This window comes from Ochotona princeps, chromosome 28, assembly GCF_030435755.1.
Source record: "Ochotona princeps isolate mOchPri1 chromosome 28, mOchPri1.hap1, whole genome shotgun sequence".
Lineage (NCBI taxonomy): Eukaryota > Metazoa > Chordata > Mammalia > Lagomorpha > Ochotonidae > Ochotona > Ochotona princeps.
In genome coordinates this window covers 16,602,470-16,624,008 of record NC_080859.1, presented here as the reverse complement: position 1 = coordinate 16,624,008, position 21,539 = coordinate 16,602,470, and positions in this window count along the sequence as shown.

The window sequence follows — 21,539 nt, the reverse complement described above, 5'->3', positions numbered from 1 at the left end:
GGGCTATCACAATGCATAGTAGCATAGTAAATGTTCTGAATTAATAACTTCACATATTGTTAATTCTGAAACTTAGTTTTAGCATTATCCTATTAATCAACTTTGGAAATATTTTTACAAAGTGTTGGTCATGTCAGAGGTTTAGCTTTTTCAGTTAACACTATGCTGGTGTCTGTAATCTATGAGTTGTTAATTATTTCATTATCTTTATCTGAATGGCGAGAGACATGAGACAGAGATTGGCCAGAGACACAAAAAGGTACAGATAGAGCCAAAATCTTCCATTTCCTAGGACAGCCTTGGTAGAGATAGAGACAAATTCTTCAGCTGCTTGAGACAATGAGGGTTAGGCTAAACCAACAACAGGAAACAGAAATTGGATCTGGATCTCCCAAGCAGGTGCAGAATCTCAAGCCTTCTAAATTTCACATTGAATGTCAAAAATATTTGGTCATGCCAGAACATTGATAAGATGAAAAATAATACTATCAATCTCTGTTAGCATAAAATATTACACCCATTGAGTTAGAATGGAGTATGTCATCCTAAATGTGAACATGAGGGGACTGTAGCTTAAATTAGTGACATAGATAGAGGATGGCTAATTTAGCATCTATATTTCATGAAGAACTGATAAGATATATTGGTAGATTAAAGGCACGAGGAAAATATATAATGCTGTATCTGGAGACACCAAAAATAGAAGTATAGATTTTAATCATAAGGAAGAAATATTTAACGCAGAGAAAGTTGCTAACATATGATTCTTACAATGAAAAATAATTTCTAAACATTTATATTTCTATAATTTTCATACAAAATTTTCCCTCACGTTTGAAGACAATGAGAATCAAAGACTGATCTTATTGCAATAATTTTATCTTATTATTATTCTAAAAAACCCATAAAGATTGATTTGCTTTAGATGCCTAACTGGAAACATTTTGGAAAAGCATTTAGGTGGTAGAGTGAGCAAATGTACAATTCTTTAAAAGACATGACCTTTGACCCAGCTTATTCTATTTTAAGAGTCTGTTTTGTACTGGAGTCTGTAAAATCAGCCAAAATTTCTTGTTTGAAACTCACCATTGAGGTTCTTATCCTGAAAGTCTGGCATAGACTGCAAGTTGGCAGAAAGGGTCAAACATAAGACATGGCTTGTCATCTGTGTCTCTCCTAAGTGATGCAAATGCATTTCTCATGGGTCAGAGGCCGGTGTTACCATTCACCAGGCAGTTATAAAGGCTGTGGCTTAAGGAACGCAGAAAATAACTCATTAGGTTACGACTGCCTTGAACATAATATAACAGCCTTAACTTCGAAGTAGTAAACAGCAGTATAGACAATTCTACATGGAGAGTTAAAGAGGAGTGTATGCAAAATTTGGAGCTTTTTCAAAATTTCTAATTTTATTTTACATTTCAAAAATAATTTTATTTAAATACAATGAACAGATTTCATTGAATCAATCCTAAGATAATCTCACTCTTTTCTTTGTTTTTTAAGATTTTTGTCTTTGTTTGTTTGTTTATTAATTTATTGGAAAGTCAATATACAGTGAGGAGGACAGACAGAGAGGCAGATCTTCTGTACAATGATTCACTCCCCAAGTTGCTGCAACGGCCAGTGCTGCGCCAACCCGAAGCCAGGAGCCAGGAGCTTCTTTTGCGTCTCCCACGCAGGTGCAGGGTCCCAAGGTTTTGGGCCAACCTCAACTACTTTCCCAGAACACAAACAGGGAGCTGAATGGGAACCTGGACCACCAGATTAAAACCAGTGCCCATATGGGATCCCAACACCTCCAAGGCAAGGACATTAGCCGCTAGGCTACTGCATGGGGCCTCATTCTCCTTTCTTTTCCTTCCCAACTCTGATCCCTTCCTTCACTTAATTTTTGAAATATCATAATTTCAATTTAATTTATAGTTACTTAATCAATACCCCACTAACCATAAGGCTCATGATTTAAAAAGTAGAAAATTCAGTTTTCTCTAGCAGTACAGACATAAGCTAACAACAGTAAGAACTTCACTATTTTAAAGTAAGCAGCAGTTCTGAGTGTAAATGTAAATACTTACTATGTCTCAATGTAGATAATCATACGAAGACCGTAGGTCTCCTGTTTAAGGCAATCCCATTACCATACAGTGCACCCTGTTGACACTTTGCAGGAAAAAAGAAAAACAAAACAAAACAGGTGTTAGTCAAGGCAACAAGTTGAAAATTACCTATTGAATTTCCGTCTTTCTTCATGGCATCTTAAATTCTCCTGTGTGTAATACCAAAGATAATCTAAATTTTCTGAATTCTTTTGATGGTTTGCTGTGCATTGGTTCCTGCTTTAGTCTTAAGAGATCGTAACAAATCCATTCTTTGATGGGACATATCGGTGCACATATTATTTGATGACAAATTCTAAATTTTTGTATATGTTCTCTGAAAATCGAAATACAAAATATTTGCCATGTTACGTTAGATGAGGAACGTTCCTTTGGGAATTGTACAGTGTGTTGAAGCAATTCATTGCAAAATCGTCTGCTTATACAAAACCAGATTCATATAGTCAGAACTGCTGTGGTTAAAATTAACATCTAATAATTGCATCATGTCTTACAACTCATAGCTCTCTTGTAGCTAATTAGTATATCAAAAGAGAAAAAAAAATCAAGGAGAAATCGTTTGTGCCTGATGTTAAGTGTTTTTAAATCCTCTACCTTGTGCTCTAATATAAAATCTCACCATCTTTACCCTCTATGACCGTTATTCAGTAACTGTAAACTACAAAAAGGTGGATTAATATGAAATATCGCTAAGGAGGTATAACAACCAATTTGTTAAGGTCTTACACTAAATCTCTTATTCTTTAACATCATGGCGAGGCATGAAGCACAAGGTAGTTAAGCAACTATTATTAATTATTAATTAATTATTATGAATTTTTTGGTCATATTTAAAATTAATTTACTTACTCCTGGTCTCTCCAATACAAAGAAAGACTGTTTGCTAAGTGTCAACCGTTACGTCAGGTTCTGGCATTTAGGAATGAATCACACTGGTTTTATTGCTCAGGAAAAGCATATGTTTGATAAAGTCAGAGGCCTTTCTGTAGTTTATTACATTAAATCGTCTTCAAAAACTTTCAAAGCAGAAGCATTTTTTTTAAACTATAAGTTACACGCAAGTATTTTGTAGTATGTGTAGACATATGTAGCCATTGGGCTGGCATACTGGCAAAGTCAGCATCCCATAAGGATTTTGGTTTGAGGCCGACACGCTCTACTTTCAATCCAGCTTCCTGGTAATGCGCCTGAGAAACCAGCGGGAAGCTTGGTCAAGCATCTAGACCACATCAAGACGGACTCTGGGCGCCTGGAACACCCACGGCTGTTCTGGCCATTCAGGAAGTAAAACAAGAGATGAAATGTCTCTCACTCTGTCACTCTCTCTCTCTTACTCTCCCTCTCTTATTCTCTCTATCAGCTTCTTTCTGTAATTCTTCCTTCCAAATAAACAATTATAAAAATAGAAAAGTACAAACAGGTTCACATATAACCACTGTTTTATATTCAGTTTATCGTTCATGACTAACATGATGAAGTATCTCTTTTTGTGGATAATGTCAAAATTAAGAGCTTTGATCTGATGATCAAATTGTCTGGGTTTGCATCTAGTCACCCAATAATACAAGATTTTGAGTCTCTTTTTTTTTTACCATGTTTAAACGTGAAAAATGATGCTATGTTTATTTTAATGATTTAGTTGATTCATCTTGCCTAGCTTTTAACTCAAGGAAAAAAAAAACATGTAATTCTTCCCCTGAAACAGTACACTGTGCCTTTGATCTGCATTCACGATGCCTGTCAGGATTGAGGTAGGAGATGCAGGTCTGTGGATTCTTTATTCTGTGTACCCCATGTGGCTGTCTCTTGAGGATTCTTTAGCTTTCGAAGTCAATGTGATGGATAGTAATCCAAGGAATCTCCGCAGGCTGGAAAGTAGAATGTAGAAGATGCCCTTGGTCTTGAAATAGTTCCAAGAAGCAGCTCGGAATTGGTTGATACATTTATTCACAACTTCCCCATTACTTTCTAAGCATTCCTGGTCATTTGCGCTGATGGGCAACCAAGGCACTCTCAGCTAGCCTACTTCTGTCCTTACCCTGTATGGTAATCACATGCTAATTTACTTAGCTTGTCAATGGAAGCAGCCTGTTTCAGTTTTAATTCAATACCAGGTAGCATGCATTAGCAATTAATTGCTAAGAAATTTCCAAGAGCATGCCTCTACATTACTCATCATTTAATTTATCATTTTGTAAGGATGACAATATAGTATGAACATGTCTTTAAAAAAATGTGAGTTGATTTTGAGGGACTGAATTGAATGACTCTGTTAGTATTTGCAAGATGTAGCTCTGTTTTGAATAATAGCTGTACTAAGCTGGCTTCAACTGATGGTTGTTTTCCATGTCCTATAGGCATTTTGATTGATTTTTACAATTCATGGGTTCTTTAAACTTGCCTGAACACAATTCTTTCTCTACACACATCAAAGAGCACACACTGTATTTCATTATCTCAATTGATCGTTTTAACTTCTAATCTTCGTGGAAGGGTTCCAATCACTTCCCTGACTCCTCAAGTCTTTTACTTTTGTTAGTTCAGATCCCTTGTTCACTTTGCTCTCAAAAATAAATAAAACAAAACGCTGAATACGCTAGCTTTAAAGATGTGGTCACTTTGCATATGTATTTTTCCCTTTATAGCGTGCCTCTAGGTTTTTCTGATACTTCCATTTGAATAAGGTTTTTGACAATCCAGAAATTGTATACTCTCAATTCCTGCAGGCAATTTCTGATAAACGGAGCAGCCACGCAATATCCAGAATATTTTTGAAATATTTGCTGATTTAAGTGCTCATTTCTGGAAACTGGTTTCAAATCTCTCCATATCTCATAGAATCTAATAGACCCAGAGAAAATGAAAACAGCTTTGTTGCCTGAAAAGCAGAAAATAAGACATGGTGGGGTAAAGGATCTTTTTTTTTAAAAAAAATTGCTTTGTAATTTCACTTGCAGAAAAGCAGCAAATATAAGAAAAATAATTCCCATTAACCCTTTATCTTTAATAGCTAAATGTAAACACTTTGCAAACTCTCATGCTTCATCATTCTCTAACTGTCTATTAAAAGCATTTTTTTCTGGACCTGGCATGGTGACCTAGCAGCTCAGGTCCTCGCCTTGAACACGCTGGAAGCCCATACGGGTGCCAGTTCTCAAGCCAGTTGCCCAACTTCTCATCCAGCTCCCTGCTTGTGGCCTGGGAAAGCAGTTGAGAAAGAATCAAAACCTTTGGGACCCTGAACCTGCCTGTGAGACGTGAAAGAGGCTCCTGGCTTCGGATTGGGGCAGCTCTGGCCATTGCAGCAACTTGGGGAGTGAATCATTGTACAGAAGTTCTTCCTCTCTGTCTCTCCTCCTGCCTTTCCAATAAAAACTAAATAGATTTTCAAAAAATATATATGTATTTCTAAACTCACAAAGTTACTGAAATGATAGCATTCATCCATGAATAAAAATACAAATTTATCAGCAATTTAGTAAAACATAAAATAACACCATGCAATATTTAGATAATAATACTTTTATTAATTCCTTATAACTATTCTGTATTATGTAAATATGTACATAGAAAATTTGATGATATATGCACATACTTGTATTTGTACATATATGGAGAAATACTGACATATATACATATATACTCATATATATATAATCTTCAGTTTATACAATGGACAAATTATTAGCACAGCACAAATTTTGCATTTCTGCTATTTAAATTAAAATTTTAGAACATGAATATTTCTTGATGTTAGGGAAAGTACATTTTATGTATTGGCTAATTAATATGTGCAAAACCTTTAAGTTTAATTTCACTTTCAAAAATTTTCTACTTTGTCAAAGAATGAAAATTAGGCAAGAGGAATTCATTATTTTTCCCAATAGAGTCTATAAGAATCAGAAGCAAGAATTTACACACCCATACATCGATTATAGATTTCAGCCTAAAAACAGTCCATCTGTTTTCTAATATTTTGTGTCTTTTTAAAAATTTATCTAATTTTATTAGAAAGTCAGATAAACAGGGAGAAGAAGATACAGAGAGAAAGATCTCCCATCTGCTGCTTCACTCCCCAAGTGGCCACAACAGCTAGAGCTGAGCCAACCTAAAGCCAGGAGCCTGGAGCTGCTTCTGGGTCTCCCACGTGGATGAAGGGTCCCAAGGTCTTGGACCATCCTCCACTACTTTCCCAGGCCACAAACAGGGAGCTGGATGGGAAGTGGAGTAGATGTGGCATGAATTGGCGACCATATGGGATCCCAGGTGTACAAAGCGAGGATTTAGCCTGTAGGCTATTGTGCTGGGCCCTTGTAACTTTCTTCATTTTAAATATACTCAATGGTTTTCAGGAACAGAATATTGATCTGAAATGTGTTTGCTTTTTTCCAACATATATATACAGTTTAAAATTACCTAAACAAGAAAATTATACTTTATTGCTTTTCAGATATTAAGAAATAATTGAAGGTAGATTTTTACATATTATTTTCTTTTATGTAAAGTAAGCTGATTATCACCAAAAATGAATACCTTGTTGCCAGATAATTCTATTTGCTATTTCATTTACTATTACTAAAAATTGTGTCATATTTCTTTGCACAACAATAATTTATTCCTTCTTTGGACAGGAATCTTGGGATACTGTACTTACAACAGAATAGTAAAGGGGATAATTCTTGAATAGTGTGGATTTAGGACAAGTGTAAGAGATAAATGTGTTATGATATACAACACAGGATGAATTCCATAATAATGACTGCTGTGAGAGAAGGTACATGCTGTCCAAAGTTTTGTTTTAGGAATGCTCATTCAATCAGTAGCCTGTTTTATCCTCAGTCATTTTGTTTGAAATAAAAAATGCATTTTGCACTTGCAAAGAGTTGAGTAAAAAATAGGTGTGTTTAAGCATAAAAACACACATACAGGCACGGCGCGGTAGCCTAGCGCCTGAAGCCCTAGCCTTGCACGCTCCGAGATCCAATGTGGGCCCCAGTTCTAATCCCTGCGGCCCTATTTCCCATTTAACTCCCTGCTTGTGCCCTGAGAAAGCAGTGGTGGATGGCCCAGAGCCTTGGGACTCTGCACCTGTGTGGGAGACCTGGACGAAGCTCTTGACTCCTGTCTTCAGATTGGCTCAGCTCCAGCCGTTGCAGCCACTTGCAGAGTGAATCAATGGACAGAAGATCTCCCTCTCTGTCTCGCCTCTCTGTATACCTGACTTTCCAATAAAAATAAAATAAATCTTAAAAAATGCACCTCAGGGCCCGGCGGCGTGGCCTAGCGGCTAAAGTCCTCTCCTTGAAAGCCCCGGGATCCCATATGGGCGCCGGTTCTAATCCCGGCAGCTCCACTTCCCATCCAGCTCCCTGCTTGTGGCCTGGGAAAGCAGTCGAGGACGGCCCAAAGCTTTGGGACACTGCACCCGCGTGGGAGACCCGGAAGAGGTTCCAGGTTCCCGGCATCGGATCGGCGCGCATCGGCCCATTGCGGCTCACTTGGGGAGTGAATCATCGGACAGAAGATCTTCCTCTCTGTCTCTCCTCCTCTGTGTATATCTGGCTGTAATAAAATGAATAAATCTTTTAAAAAAATGCACCTCATATTTATTTGGAAGAAACTATATCAAGAATTACTTCAAAAGATTATGCTAAAACAAAAAGAAAATAAAACTTTGAGATTCTAAATCATGATTCAAAAAAATTATAGTAAGTAGTATGAAGCACTCACTTTATTTTTAAATTAGAAGTAGTTATTTTTATTTCAGTGTAGAAAAATCCATATACATGGCATTTCTACCAGATCATAACATATTCTTATTATAATTCCATGTTTGCTGAAGTCCTAGCATTTAGTCAAAGTATTCATATAGTCACAGCACTGTTCCACACGCAGCACATTCATGACTTGGAGTATGTAAATTGGTAAGGAAATTGTACTGAATTGTATTGTGTTTTTACACTATTAAATACAGAGGGCTCTAGTAATCTTCATAGTCAAGGTAGTGATTTTCTAGGCCATAGCCTGCCAGTACCGTAGACATTCATTGTCATTAGTATTTTCCACTGCTCAGAGAGTAGGAAAAGGGCATATCAGAAGAAATTTTTGTGAATATACATTCAGGAAGTCTTTAGAAAAACATCATTGAATTTTCTAATTAAAAGTTCTGGTTGTGTATGTGATGGGATCTTGCAAAATATTTTGGTATCCAAAGTTCTTATTCCCAAACTCTAGCTTGGATTTATATTTTGTGATTACGTCTAAAATGTGTCACGTACATATTCAGTGGTTCACAAATGAGACCTTCTTGTTTAATTCCTGCCATACAGCATCTAAATAATGAATAAATATATTAGATTAAACAGAATTTTAGGAACAGGTTGGCTCAACAAGTTAATCCTATAATTGCAGGTGCTGGCATCCCATATGGGCTCTAGTTCTTCACCTGGCTTCTCCATTCATCCAGTTCCTTAACTGTGACTGGGAAATTGGCAGAGGATGGCCCAAATGCTTGGCTCCCTGCACCTTCCTGGGACATCCAGTTGAAGCCCCTGGCTCTTAGATTTGGATCAGCTCAGCTCCAATCATTGCGATAATTTGGGGAGTGAGACAGCAGATGGAGGATCTCTCCCCACCCCCGTTTCCCCTTCTCTCTGTAAATCTGCCTCTCAGATTAAATAAATAAATAAATAAATAAATAAATAAATAAATAAATAAATAAATCTTTAAAATAAGACACAATTTTAGAGAAATGAAAGCTCTATTCCTTGGTCCAGACTGCTGCTAAATTTTTCTTCTCAAATAGAAAATCTGATTTATTTCCCTAGTCAAAATTGAATGCATGAAGTACATGAGGAATTTTATCGAAGACAAAGATTGTGACAATCAAACAGAAAGAAAGTAACTTAATCCAAATGTAAGAACATTGATTAAATGACTTAAAATGATTTAAATGAAAAATTTAAATGTTAATCAGCCTTTGAATTTGTTTCTGGTATAAATAATGATGTTGCTTCAATATTGAAGACATCAAGGCAGTTTGGGGAGGAAGAAGTTAATATATCTGGATGTGACCAATCCACTCCTTGCTGTAACTACAGTATGACCTTAGGGGAAGGCACGGAGGGCAGGTTACCTAGCCTAATCTTCTTGTCAACTGGACCTCTGAGCAAACAGACAGATGATATTTGCTAGGAGAAAGAGACCTTATCTACAGAACCCCTTAGCAGGTTGTCCCTGGCAAAAGGATTACCTACAGTCAACACAATTGTAATCACTGGATTTGTGAGGCATGGTCCCTAGAGAATGTCTTGGAAGCCAGACAACTCTGTGGATATAAAATCGAGATGTTATATAACTTAAACGCCTCCAGGTTTGTGAGGTAGAGACACAAACATCCCTTAGAAAACTTACCAATTATTCTGGGCAGAAGTGAGTGTGATTTAAAAGAAAGGACTGTCAGGTTTAGTAATTAAAAATCAGATGACAGTTATGTTTTTTATCCAGGAGAAATCATGAAAATTAAGTGTATAATTTTGTATGCCTTATAAATAATATGGCTTACAGTAAGCAATGATAGGTTTGAAATTCAAATGTAACTGGACATCTGTCTGGTAAGCCTGTTTTGGAGAAAGTACTGGAAAACCCACATCATCCAGTATTTATCTTCTTCGTCCTTACCCCTGTTACCTGCATGTTTGAGATCATTAGTAAGCATTACATAGCTTAATGTTCAAATTATTCTTCTGTGACCATCTGATGTCTTTGAGGATGATATTGAACAACATGGTGATTCCTGGTATGAGAGGGGTATTCAAAACACATGGGATATGTGTATTTTGCATATGAACTTCAAAAGTCTGAGCACTCAGCTTAAGCTTCACTTTGAATTTAATTTTTCACAAAGTATTCCAAATAGATACATACACACAAACACAAACACATCGCTTTTCTTCAGTGAAATACATTGAAGTACTGCTCATAAATCTTTCACATAACACTTCACACTTAAAAACCAAACTTGTGCATCTATGTATGCCAACAAAATGCATAATTGCTCGTATGCATTGACACCCCACATATCCTATTTTTCCCTATAGAAAAAACAATTGTCCAACATACAGGAAAAAAAAATGACAGTTACTTTAAATTAAATGAAAAATATGATTTCTTCAATGACTTGTCAATGTCACTTTGGAACATTATTTTTCCCATAAATCGCATCTGATTGACAGGCAATCATTGTATATATTTATGGTATACAATGTGGTGATTTATGTATGCATGATGAAACGATTATCAGAGTCAAAGTAATTAGCGTTTTCATCACCTCACTGTCACACCTTTTTGTTTCTGTGATAAGAATAGCTACACTCTGCCTTAGCAAGTTTCAATTATAAACCACATTAATATTAAGTATAGAAACCTCGTTATGAATTAGATTTCAGGATCTTACAGCTCTTATCACTGAAAGCTTATACCTCTTAATGGACATCTCGTTTTACCTGTTTTTTGATTGTGTCAACCATGGTTTCACTGTTTTGTAAGCTAGCGTTTTAAAATATTTCACCACAAATCATTGTGCACATGCAGTATTTCTGTTTGCCTTAAATTGCCTACTGTAATTTGCTTCAAGTCCATCCATGTGACTGCAAAGATAAACATGTTCCTCCTCTTGAAAGTTGAATGATGCTCCATTACACAAACCAATCTGTCTCATTTCTTTTACTCATTCGTCTATTGATAACTTACATTGTTTACTTATCTGACTTAGTATGAATAAACCTGCAATGAATGTGGGAATGATCAGATCTATTTAAAATATTGATACTAACTGCTTCGAATATGTGCCAGAAATTGAATTGTAGGACCGCATGGTAGGTTTATTTGAGGAAATCTCATACTATTTTCATAATTGAAGTAATTTATATTTCCGTTAACAATGTAACCCTATTTCTTTATTAAAATATTTTTGTTTATAACAGTTATTATACTTGTGTTTATTCTTGCATAAGTGCATGTTATGACTAATGTAGCCAATGAGATGCTTTCTTAATCCTTCTCATATAAATGATCTTTAAATTAATTTCATAAATAGTTTGAATTATCTTCCAAATTAAATTTTGGTGTTTAAATGTTTTGAGTTTGCAGACACTGAGAAAGTTGAGATTGTGAAATTTCAACTCCCAGGACATTCAATAGTATCCTTTGGATCTACACAATACTTGTTTGGTTGCGTTATGTAAGTTATTTTTAGTAACCAAAGGAAAGCTTAAACTGTCTTAGCATTTTCAAAGAAGACTTGCTGCCTGTCCAATTTATTTCCTCCCTCGCTCTACTGGTGGTCACATTTTGAAATTTTTTTCAATACGTTGATTTATATTTTGCATGATGTAGTTTCATAGGTTCAGGAGTTTCCCCTGATTCTTTCTACCACTTTAATTATCTAAATTTTATTCTAAGCTTGATTTTACCAGTATGTTTTCTGCTTCCATATATTTTCAGCTAACTAATATATTTTTTTTTCATTTTAGCCTAAAGTATTTATTTTGACAGTTAAGGGGGGGTTACTAATGATGAATTTGCTTAATGATAATTTCTTAGTCCAGTTTTTTTTTCTGCCCTGAAATTGTTTGACTTCTACATTCAATGTGCCTGAAAGCATAGCTCCATCAAGATTGTAGATTTTTTCATTCAGTTTTTTCAGTAAATTTTAGTTTATCTCTCATCCATTTTATTATATCTCTTTAATGCATACTTGCTTTTATTGATGGTGTTTTAAATTTCATAATCTTTCTTTTCACTAATTTTTCCTACAAAGGGATAAGTACAATGAGATGACTTTAATGTAATGGACTAAATAGTTACAATGTCACTCTTGTAGCCATTATTGCATAAAGTGCCTATCCATAATAATAGAAGTTTGAGAATATTTATTGCATTCAGTTGTATTTTCACTTAGAGCCTGAATCATATACACCCAAAAGGATCATGTAGTATGTTAGCTACAGTGGAACATTAGTAATTTGATCTTCAACTGATATATCTGTTGAATAAGTGGCATGTTCCTCAACATACTTAAACTGCTAAAATAAGATACTAAATAAGGCAAATAAATTCTGATAATATTCTTACACTATTCTTTGGTTTGACCCAAAGGTGAAATTACATTTTAGTAAGGAAGAAAGAATAATGACTTGCCTTTATAGTCTCAAAATACCTCTGTTCTCCCTTTTCCTTATTCGGTTTTCTAGATTCACTCCCTATATATCTCTTTATCCTTTGACATGTACTTTTAAGCATTATGAAGTACTACAACAAATTCTCTTGCCCTCTAGACGTATTTTGTGCATCATAAGTAATGTGGCCAAGCACTAAAATAAACACCCAAAGTTTTATCACTGGCAATATATCAATTTTCTTACTCTAAAGTGTTCTCATGGTATTGGGGTCACCCACTATGATTTTATGGAGGATCACTACAAAATCTTAAAGCCCTCAAATCTTGTAAATAATTAACGTCTTGACAAATTTCTACTCCCTGTCCTGAGGATTATCAGATTACTCAGGTAAATTAAACTTTAAAAACCTGACAGAATTACAGGTTATAGAGAACATCGTAGAAAGAAAGCTAAAATGAGAAAACACTGGCATGAATTGTGCTTAACGTGTGTACTATGATAAGATTCAACTATAAAGCATCATAAATCTGTTTAGAACAGCACAGAAAGAAATATTCTTACACTACTAATCATTGAAGTTAAAAACAAAAAGACATATACTTTGACAAAAATTCAACAGGTCATGGTACTAAAGTCAGAAGATTGTTTCCCATCTATGTTAAATGCTGCAAATGCCAAAAGCACGTTCAATCCACCATTTAAAATATGCACAGATCAGTAGGACTTCAGTTACACTGAGACTTTATGTAGTAGATGTCTTGTTCAGTTTATAGCAACAACACTCATTCTACAAGACCATTAGTTTACACACGACTCCACAACAAGATACACTGGGTAGTTCCCAAACAAATGCTATTCACATATACACTGCATGTGGAATGATGTTATGTGAATACATGTGCAAGTGCAAGGGAATAGCTGAGGTTACGAGACAGCAGTGTGGTAGAATTCAATGTCTTCCAATACGAGAATGTTTTCACATAAATGAAATCCATTCAACTGGATAATGGGGAACTCTTGAGCTATGCTAAACATGAAATTTTCCTTTTTTAAGATTTGTCATTTGCTAACATGGCAAATTACCAATTAAGAGAGGCTTACTGGTACACCTGGAGCATAAGCAGTCACAGAAAAAAAAATAGAGATGTTTTGTAAGGCAGCTCAAAGAGTAATGATTTGTTCTCAAACAGAATCACTTCCAGTTGGCCCTGAATTGAAGACATAGAAAAGCCATGTTTTCTCTTGGAAAATTACTCAAAACAAAGCAAAACAAAAAAATTCTAACTCACTATCAGCTGTGTATGATGTATAAAATAATTTGAATCAACCAAGACAACAAACGATGGCTTTTTGGTTTAAATCTAGTTCTATCTCACTCCTTAGTAATTTTTAAAATTTTTTGTAATAATTTGATTTTTGTAAAATTTGATCATAACATTTAATTAGCTATTTCTGCTAGTATTAGTCTGAGCATTATTATTAACCAGTTTCATTTGCAAATACAATTATTTCAAATTATGATACGAGAATCTTACTAAATTTTGCCACTTGTCAATGAATTCCTCGAATATGAATTCGCTATTCTAGAGAAGCTTTAGCCTTTCCGACCAAGTGTTCAACTGCTCATTAAGAATGAAAATGTGTTTCACATATGCTGGGTTCTTACCTTTCTGTTCCTGGAGCACCTCACTGTTAGGATTGCATTAGCTTTTCTAAAGCCCTGACAATATTTGCCAAGTCGCATGAGGTGGTAACTTGATCAGCTTGCTTAGGCCACCCAACAATTAAAGAGTGGTCAAATAAACCCCAGACTCACAGCTGCTGTCTCTCTCTCTCCCCCTTTTCTCCCTATCTTTTATATGACACAAAATGCATACCAAAATATCATTTTTCCTCAAAACTATATTCAATACCTAAATTTGATAAATGACTATTATTATCAAAAATTATGCAAAGTAAACTTGAAAAGATTAAATTGGCTTACAGTTTGACATGGGTAAGTATAGAAATAAACTGTTTCAGGTGTTCATTCTAACAGCGTAGGGCATTCCAAGCCACAGACTCTGCAGTGTGTCATATCGCCACTGTGACATGCTCACCCTATCTGAGTGACTGGGTCCCAGCTGCTTTGTTGCCTAGCCAGCTCTCTAATAAGCACCTAGTACTGACAGCAAAGCATGGCCCCAAAACTTGGGACCCTTCTCCAATAAGGGAGACCCAGTTGTTTCCTGGTTTCTAAACCCAGGCTTCTGTCTGGCAAAATTCCTGTCCGGTACAGACATTGGAGGAATGAAGTGGCACACAGAAGTTCTTCCTCTGTCTTTCTCTGTCACTCTGCCTTTCAAATAAACAAGCAGAACTTCAGAAAATTGAAAACAGCGATCTTTATTAATGTCTTCTTGAAGGAATGGTTGCTTTTCTGGAAATTAAAGCAAAAAGGGAACAGTCCTACTAAATTAACTGCTTAAGTCATATGATATATTTTGTATAACCATTACAAGTAAAGGTTTCTTCCAGTATGCTAAACACATTGCAAAGAATGTGCTTGATAGAATAGAATTATTGGGCACAGCATGGTAGCCTAGTGGCTACAAGCACTTGCCTTGAACCCACCAGGATACCCTATGGGCACCTGTTCTAATCCCAGTGGCCCTGCTTCCCACTCAGCTCCCTACTTGTGGCCTGAGAAAGCAGTCAAAAAATGCCCATAGCCTAGGGACCCTGCACCCATGTGGGAAACCTGGAAGAAGCTCCTGGCTCCTGGCTTCAGGTTGACTCAGCTCTGGCCATTGTGGCCACAGGGGAGTGAATCAGCAGACAGAAGATCTTTCTCTCTGTCTCTCGTTCTCTCTGTGTATCTGACATTCTGATAAAAATAACAAATCTTTAGAATAGAATTATTTCATAAAATAATGTCATACAGCTCTACAACTAAAGGAGCCCGGAGTGGTAACAGACGTCCTTCTATATAAATAATTAACTTGATATAAAAAAGACGAAGTGGCTCATTCAAGGTCACAGGGATAATTTTTAAGTACAGGTTAAAGACTCTGACACACATTCCATAGCATTTTGTTTCTGATCTACTTGATAGCTTTCCTTACAAGACAAATAGATAGCTTAATCCTTGATTACAAGGGTACATTGATTAAACATATGAAATGCGACACCACTTAAAATGTTCATAAAAAAGTTGTTTACCTTATCCTGGTTTACACAGCAAAGAACTTAGAACAGCTCATTTCAAAACTAATCCACATGAGCCACATCTGATGAAAAACAATTGTAGAAAAACAAGCAACATGTAAATGTTCTAAGTAGTTAAATTTAATAATGTAACCTAGAAACATGCCACTCTGTGTTTGCAATTCAATGAAGAGAACGATCACTCAAAATTTTTAATATTGCCAAGCTTACAAAAAGATCAAGAAAGTATACCATACATCTGAGTAATGAAAAAACATTGTGGGGCCTTCTGCACCTCCTGCAGGCTGAATTTCTTGTCTCCCTCCAGAAGAAAGCCATTACCGTGATAATCATGTGAACTGTAATGCGATTATTTTTCACATGAAAAATGATGCCATGTATAATTGATAATTAATATGTTGAATATTTTAATATTAATATAATATTAATAAAATTAATATAATTTGTATCAAATTTTATATATTGAATTAAGATATTAAAAGGAAACATCATAAGCTGACAAGATATACAAAAATATTCCCATTTTACATAGGACAGAATGAAAATGTGCCTATGTTTGATAAAATAGGGAATAAAATTTCAGGTGACTTTTTGCAAGTAAAAGAAAAAGAATCCATTAGAAGATTACGCAAATGTGTCATTAAGAGAAATTTTCTCCCACATTGCAGTTTGCAGATGATGTTAATTACAGTGTATTACTTTAGATATGGAATCAACATACCAAAGGAAAACACTAACATATCTGTGTGTTCACATGAATGCAAGAAATGCTCGCATCCTGTCGCAGTGGAAGGGACATCCTTGGAATACCCACATCCCGTCAAAGTGCCTAACTTGAGTCCTGACTCTGCCAGCTGCCAGCACAGCACACGAATATGCAACAGGTGCTTCCTCAACCAACTGGTCCTTTGCCATCTGTTTTGGAGATTCAGAGGAGGCTTCTAGCTCTGGTGTCTGAGTGATCAACTCCTGCATGTTGCTGGCACTAGGACAGTAAATCAGAGGATGAAAGACAAATGACATAGATCACATTGGAATTTAAAAAAAATAGTGTGGAATATAATGTTTAGTGAATTACTAAACATTAAAAAAAAGTTTTACATTATCTCTCTGCTGAGCACTGACAGTAAGTTTGAGAACCCCCTAGCAAATTTCAAAGTCTGCTTCAACTAAAAATATAATGTAAGTAAGTTGAGTTGAAGTGTGAAAATGTACGAATGGACTGGGCTTTGCTGAACCATAGAGGGCATATTCTGTCAAAAACCAAAAATGGACAGATTCAGTTCACTGCTGTCCTGGCTCTCAGAGCAGCAACTTCGGCACAGAATTCATAACTCCAAGTTTCTTTTATATGAAATAATCAATTTTTAAACAGGAACAAATAGTTTTCGTAAGTGAGTCAAAACAAAGCAAATCCATGGTAGTCCCCTTAGAGCATATGATCCAACAAGTGCTTTTTCTTTGACCGAAAGGAGGGACAGAAAGGGAAAAACACATATAGTGATCTTTTATATACAAATTCACTCTTCCAGTATCCAAAGCAGGTTGGGCTTGACCAGGCTGAGGCAGGCAATACTCACACACTGGTATTCCTTGTGAGTGGCAGGGACCAATTGCCCACGCTTTCAATTGCTGCCTTCCAAGGTCCTTGATCAGGAGGCTGCTTCAAGACCAGAGGGGCTACAACTTAAACCAGTACTTGCATATGTGAGATTGGCATTGGCAGGTTATTTGTTGTTATTACCCCACACTGCCAGGACTACCACCCCTACAATTTTATAGTCAGCCACAAAGAATTTTCAATCCAATATTACATAATACAGCATTTCATGGAAATATTTTAGCATGTTATTCTTAATTACTGCTCAAATCAATTGCCAAGAGTATAACATTTTAATATTGATATTAAGAGAAGTATCTTTTCCAAACATACCAAATGTTTTGCCTTGTAATCATACAATACCTTGTTATAGCATTTTCAGGTTGTTTGTATTTTTTTGTTTTATTAAAAGTATTTCCGCACTCCCCCGCACCTAGAATGATGGTCCAAATATCAGAAAGTGATGGTCAGAGATCCTTATGGACTATGGTCAACAAGGAGATGAGAATCAATTGTATACTTAAGCAGATGAAAATGAAGCTGTTACAGAAAAATGAAATTAAAAATAAGTTTATTTGGAGGTGAATATATTGAATTATATGCAGTTTTTTTGTAACTGTCATTTTCCCTGAAATTTTTGAAGATTACACATAAGCAAAGGTTTCAAAATATTTTGCTTAATAGTAAACTTACATTTCAATATCATTCCTCATGAAACCATTGTTATGATTTTAATGTCCTTCTATAATGCATGATACTTTTCCAGTATTTCAATAATAGTATTTGAGGTGGCAAATGTTGGTATTTACAGTGTAATTCATAGTTCCAAAACCTAAAACCTGTAAACAAAAGTGTCTGAAAAAAATGGAGACCAAAACAATAATCATCTCCCACAAATTTATTCAATGACAGATTTATCTTAATGTTCAGACTGTGTATTTACGTGTATACGTGTTTCCCTTTTTCTTTAACACACTGCGTTCCCAAGCTCCTAGATTCCTTACTGGCACACAGTAGCCAACAAATATTCCTGGAATATTTGAATGAATTATGAACACAGCACACTCATTTGAAATATAAACGTAGAATGATAGAATTAGAGATCTTGTTGGGAATTGTAGTTGGGAAAAATCTCCCCGGAACCTTAGGCACTGTGGTGGGACAAGAAAAGAGAGAGAAGGATGTGCAGAGGAAGAGAGTGCGCTATTTCTGTAAAAAGAGAGAGAGGTGAACCAAACAGGTCGTGTGAATTATCTACACCAGAGAAATAAAGCAGCTTTTCCATCAGTGAGCTTACTGTGTCTTCTATGTTTGTTTTGAACTAAAAGATTGAAAGAGTGCTGTGTTATTCAGGTTCAAACCCGTCGCTGACCTCTCAACTTTTACAAGATGCTTGAACAACTTTAGACTTTTTAGTTATTGGTTCAAATATAAAATGCTAGGTGTGTGCACAGGGTTTGTCTTCTCAGTTGCAAATAGATTGAAGCCCAACTAAATTCAATTTAATTTTGCTCTGGCACAGTGAGTGGTTGTTGAGATTGGCCATTTGCGGTTCAAAGAAACTGAGCTGTGTTTTTTTTTTTTTTGGATAGAGAACTTTCTCTGGCCAGAAATATCCCAGATCATCTACTTGTACCATGCTTACACAATGTTTCTTCTCATTGCCATTAGGAAAGGGACTAAAGTGTTAATATGATATTGACACTTTTAAATAAAAAATGTTTTTCAGTGCGCTTTTACCAATAACACAACAGTATTTGTTGACCTCCTACAAAGCTGATAGTGTCCATACTGCCCAGGTTTCACTACAGTTACTGAGAGCATCAGTGCCTACATTCTGTAATATCAACAGGACAACAATGTATCCATTTTACCTTGATTAAATTCTGAAAAAGCTAAAGAGAAGTGGGTCTTGGTGAACTAAATTAGCTTAATGTGTATTTCATATGCAAAAACAAAAAAATTTCCCAGATTCTAAACTGTGAAATCCATCTCTCTGGCTGTCACATTTTTCCCCACTGTTGTCCTACACAGTACAAATTTGTTCTATTGTTTACTATAAGACAGACAACAGAGTCATCAAAGAACATGACTTCCAGCAAACAAGGAAGTCCAGAAATTCCATTCCTTACTGGCAAAGTCAGTGGTTGAAATAAACCCTTATTGTGCCACAGTCTTTGGTTATCACTTTAAGTCACTTGGATACATATCATCTGTCTATTACAATTTTTAAGGACTTATTTGTTTTTATTGGAAAGTCAGATATACAGAGAGGAAGAGAGACAGAGAGGAAGAGCTTCCATCTGCTGATTTCACTCTCCAAGTGGCCAGAATGGCCAGAGCTGAGCCAACCTGAAGAGAGGAGCCAGGAGCCTCTTCTGGGTCTCCCATCTGAGTGCAGGATCCCAAAGCCTTGGGCCATTCTTGACTGCTTTCCCAGGCCACAAGCAGGAAGCTGAATGGGAAGCAGGGCCGCTGGGATACGAAGAGGTGCCGATATGGGATTCTGCAGCATGCGAGGCAAGGGCTTCAGCTTGCTAGGCTACCATGCCAGACCTCAGTGTACCACAGTTCTTCCATGCACAATACATATATTGCTGCAAGTACTAAGAAGGAAAGTTAAGTTTAAATTGACTTTCATTTTGCAATGATCCTGGGCTACAGAAGAGTCAGAATTTCTCAGAGCATAATTACTGTGGCTCGAACATGTCATGTTCCTCCAAAACTCAGGCTGACATTTAATCCCTGTTTAAAGATGTTTAGAAGAGAAGAAATGTGATTTTTAAGAGGTAAGTGATGCTTACCTCCCATAGATGGATAAATGAGTCAGATTTTCTGAACGATTTTTCCTTCATACTTATGACAGTTGCCCCCCTTGTACTTTGAATCACAGTATTCTCTCCCTACATGTTCTGCAGGGAATATTTCTGTTTTTCTCAAGCTCTGTCTTTGTCTAGGTGCTGCCCTACATCGCCTTACGACTCCATGAGCAAGAAGGTGACGCTGCGTCTAGCCTCTGCACCTTGGGCCACAACTCACAGCAGAATGAACTTTTTTGTCTGTTTGTTTAAAATTTGTTCAATCTGTGTTATTTTGTTTTAAGCTATGGAAAATGGAAAAAAAAATCTTCAAGCACCAACATCAGTGTTAAATATGTTTATTAAACATGAATACTCTGATCTAAGCAAAGAGGCTATGTGTAAATTAGAATAACGAGAGATGGAGCTGTCCGTGTCAAAAACAATAAACCATTGATTGGAAAGCCACAGATACAATTTAATCCCTTAATTTTTTAAGCTTCTTTTTTTAATTGGAAAAGAAGATATACAGAGAAAGGGAAATACGGAAAGGATCTCCCATCTGCTGTCTCACTCCCCAAGGGGCCTCTGTGGCTGGATCTGAGCTGATCCAAAACCAGGTGCCAGGAAATTCTGAGTCTCCCACCGGGGCGCAGGGTCCCAAGGCTTTGAGCCATCCTGTACAGCCTTCACTAGCAATTTGCTGCCTACATAACATTCTTTTCAAAAGATTATTTACATTTTTGGTATGAGAATACATGTAGCCTTATATAAATTAAAATAAATTGTGTATGAAGAATCATATAAAAGTATCTCCTAGTTTCAAGAAACAGCATCAGTAACTAAAAAAAGTAGTTTCATTTTCTTGTTTACTTTGCTCTTATGGTAGAATTAATGTCTTTGACAAAAAAGAAGACTATTAAAATAATGTAAAGGAACACATGGATATGGATTGAAGTGTTGATGGAAACCCTACTTCAATGGGGCTGGGGCAGAAGCCAGGCAACTATGTTCCTGTTCTCCATTTTTTTTTTTCTTCACAGCATAATATTTTCAATTATTCATGAGACTTGCAAAAGAGAGCATTGGGAGAATTGAGTCTGTCCAAGGCCACCTGCAGCCCTGTCCAGCACCTTCAGACATGAAATTACTTTATTGTAACCCACCAATGTGCTTATACTCACATATAATAACAGCTTTATAGTTAACCACAATCAAGGTATAGATTTCAAGATTTTTTTTTTTTTGGTAAAATCCAAGTAAAAAAATTGAGATGATGGAGTAAGCAGCTCTTAAAGTAATTTGATCTGATGTGTTTGGAAAACACACTTACAAGTATGCAGAATGAATAAAGCAATGGAAAAGAAAACACTTTAGTTTTGAGTGATAGAGAAAGTGATCTTTTTTGCTATTTGAAGAGGAATCCTATTCCTGCATAGCTGTAATTATCATTGAAACCTTTATCTCAAATAGTTTGAAACTGATAACAATGATTTTCCAAAACAATTATTATCTAAAGATAATTACGTAAATGATATTTGCCTCTAACAATTGACGTTTCTAACGATGATTTTATAAAATAGTTATATAAAATTTCTTTATTTAGACATTTAATCTGTGACTAAACTATATT